Below are 3,347 nucleotides of genomic sequence, written 5' to 3' on the forward strand. Positions count from 1 at the left end.
GTTTGAGGAATAAGGGAGGAGGTCTGTGAAATTAAGACAAATGTTCTTTAAAACCTACACAGTTAATGAGATCACATCTTTTATTTATTTATTTGTTTGTTTGTTTATTTCAGAATATTCCGGGGGTACAAATGTTTAGGTTACATATATTGCCTTTGCCCCACCTGAATCAGAGCTACAAGCATGCCCATCCCCCATACGGTGTGCACCACACCTGTTAGGTGTGACTATACCCATCCCCTCCTCCCCCCTCCCACCTGCCTGACACTCACTGAATGTTACCACCATATGTGCATGTAAGTGTTGATCAATTAATACCAATTTGATGGTGAGTACATGTGGTGCTTGTTTTTCCATTCTTGTGCTACTTCACTTAGTGAGATCACATCTTTTTCATTCCATGACTGTTTAGGGCCTTGAAAAGATGGCATTGATTATTTTCCTCCTCATTTGTATTTTCCTCTTTATACATGTCAGTTTTCAGAAAAGGGAGTATCTTGAGCCCTAGAACGTGAGAACAAGGATGTCCTTTTTGGCATTTTTATAACACTTAAAATGAATGGCTGTTAATATTTTCAATTGATTTTATTTACTTTTTTGTATGTCTGTATGAAAAGCCCCCTTTTTAGAGAATTTTTTCTTTCTGGTTTTTTTTTTTTTTCTTTTGTTAAATCAGAATTGCTGTGAGCCCACCCAAGGGCCTGGAATCTGGCTGGAGGGTGCTTATGAAATTGGTATTTTTCTTTTCAAAATGTAACTTTTCTTTTAAAAAAAAAATCAGTACACCCATTGTGATACTTTTACTTTAGATTAGATCATATTTTCTTTAATAAATATTAGCTTTTTACTTCAGAATATATCAGAATAATATTCAATGTCTTAAGGGCTTTGGGCCTTGGTGTACCTTGTCTGCAGGCCCTGAAAATCACTGTCTGGTTTCTTTTTTTTTTTTTGACTTGTAAAGTAATTTTATTTTCACACAATTTAAAGACACAGAAATCAACTAGACATCAATTATAAAAATAAAGAGCTGGGCTACCTTTGTGTGAGTACACAATTGTTTATTTCCCCTCCCAGTGTACATAATATCCCTTTCAAACCAATGCTATGTATGTCATAACTATATTTAGAAATACAGAAAGAAAAATATTACTGCTGCAATTCAATGCTATAAAGGAGAGGGAAACATGAAAACCTCATGGAATCAAAGCTTAAACTCTTTAGCTTAGGATCTTCAATCAATTCAAACATTGGCTGCAACTCAGAAGGTGTTAATTATAAAAAAAAGTCCAGTAACAAGTTCCACTTGAAGAAAAGGGCAATATTCTCTCCATACAAGAAAAAAATAATGCTATTTTTGGCTTCTTTTTATAGCACTATGAAAGATAAACAAAGTTGCACAGTTTTCACCAAATAATTGAAGAAAGATCTGCAGACAGCTTGAAGCACTGGTTTGAGTTAATATATAAAAGTCACCAATTGTTTACGGCTGGATAACTTTCTTTAAAAAGGCAGAGTAGAAATAGCTTCAGAAATCATGACAAAAGAGGAGCTTGTGAAACATCAACAGTTGCATATTAGCCGATGAATCTTTCCGATGGCCACGTATCCGGGGCGCTGGTGGGGACCTGCGGGACCTCTTCCTCGGGCGGGGCCAGGGCCTCCATCCCGCGCGCCACCTGCGTGAACACCTGGTCCACCATCAGTTTGCTCTTGGCCGTGACCGCCAGGATCGGGCAGCGCCCCTCGCGGGCCAGCGCGCGGCCCCGCGCCGTCAGCACCCGGCGCTCGGCGTCCAGGTCGGCCTTGGTGCCCACCGGCACCAGCGGGTCGGCCCTGGGGCCCCGCAGCCGGGCCATGCGCTCGCGCAGCGGCCGCACCGCCTCGAACGAGGCCTCCTGCACACGCTGTAGAGCACCACGAAGCTGTCGCTGTTCCTGATGTACAGGTCCTTGAGGGTGACCAGGTGCTCGGCGCCCACCGTGTCCACCCACGATCTCCAGCAGCGCGGGCGCCGCGGTCAGCTCGATCACCTTGCTGAGGAGCTCCTCCACCCACGGCTCGCACTGCTCGGCACTGTGAGGTTTCTTGCACTGCTGGTGGGTGCTGACTTAGAGCAGTCGGTTCCAGGCCCTGTCTGTGGACTCTAGGCAGGCTGGGACGCTGTCTTACCTGGCAGTGGTGTTTTTCCCTGATTTTCCAGACTGTTCTGGGTTGGCAGATCCAGGCTTCAGGCACCCTCAGTGTGTACTGGGAGGGCCCCTTCTTGCAACCCTCATTGGCCCACACCCCTAGGCAGCCTCCATAAGGGAGAAGGCAAGAGCCTCAGTTTCCCCATCTATATATTGGGGTAAAGTTTCCACCTTCCAGGTTGTATCTTAAGGAGGCAAGGTTTGCAAATTGCTGGGCACAACAAAGCCCACAGTGAGAACTCATTGAATGCTTTCTATCATTACTATTGTCACTGTATTTTCAATATAGATTCTCAAGGTGACAAATTTATATCAAGGAAAAAAAGTCACCATGTGACACCATAAAATACAATTCTACATTGCCATCTTTCTGCATTCAAAAAAATTTTAAGTACAATCTTTTTTGGGGGGGTTATGTTAATGTAAGTTTGCCAGCTGTTTGCTCTTGGAAAGGATTGCCCTTTATTCTGATAGCATGGCTTCCTGATGTTTTGCAGTTAAAATGTCCTTTCTTTCATGAAATGATAGTAAGAGTAGGTTTCAAAAAATATCCTTACTTGCCAAATTAAAAAAAAAAAATCATAAGTTGCCCTATTTTTAAGCTCTGATTCGGAGGGTGAAGAGTTTCAGGTTTCTTCAGTTTCGTAAGAAGGCTCAGGGAAGGGCAGTGAGGTGGCCACAGCTGCTGTGGGTAGTGGCTGTTCTCAGTAGCGAGTACAAAAGTCCCACCAAGCCTTGGCCTGAGTCTCTGTCTGGAGATGTTCCAGGTGTTTGCGGGACATGCCTGCTCACCACGGGGAATAGACTGGAAGGCAACCAGCATTATTGTTTGTCCACACCACAGATATTTATTGGGCGTCTGCAACTTGCCAGCCATGGTCCCAGGGCTACAGCAGTGAATGTGACAGGCAGATTCTCTGTTCTCTTGAAGCTCACATTATAATGGGCTTGAAAGGTTTTCAGGGTGATCCTCCAACAACCGTGGTGAGGTAGGTGTGGAGCCTCCATTCTCAGTGTGGGGAAACCGGAACAGAGAGGTTGAGTCGCCAGCAGCAGCTCCGGCTTAGCACCCTGGTCTGCCTCCAAGGTTGCGTTCTTCCCATGGAGCCAGGGCCATCCTGATGGTCAGAGTAGCGGAGCTGTCTGACATCTGAA

At 44.7% G+C, this 3,347-nt stretch overlaps 1 pseudogene; it reads right to left on the minus strand.

Moving 5' to 3' along the window:
- Positions 1–1,577: 1,577 nt before the first annotated feature.
- Positions 1,578–3,069, minus strand: LOC123634870 (annotated as a pseudogene).
- Between the last annotated feature and the right edge of the window lie 278 nt (positions 3,070–3,347).

This window comes from Lemur catta, chromosome 3 (genome assembly GCF_020740605.2).
Source record: "Lemur catta isolate mLemCat1 chromosome 3, mLemCat1.pri, whole genome shotgun sequence".
Taxonomy (NCBI): domain Eukaryota; kingdom Metazoa; phylum Chordata; class Mammalia; order Primates; family Lemuridae; genus Lemur; species Lemur catta.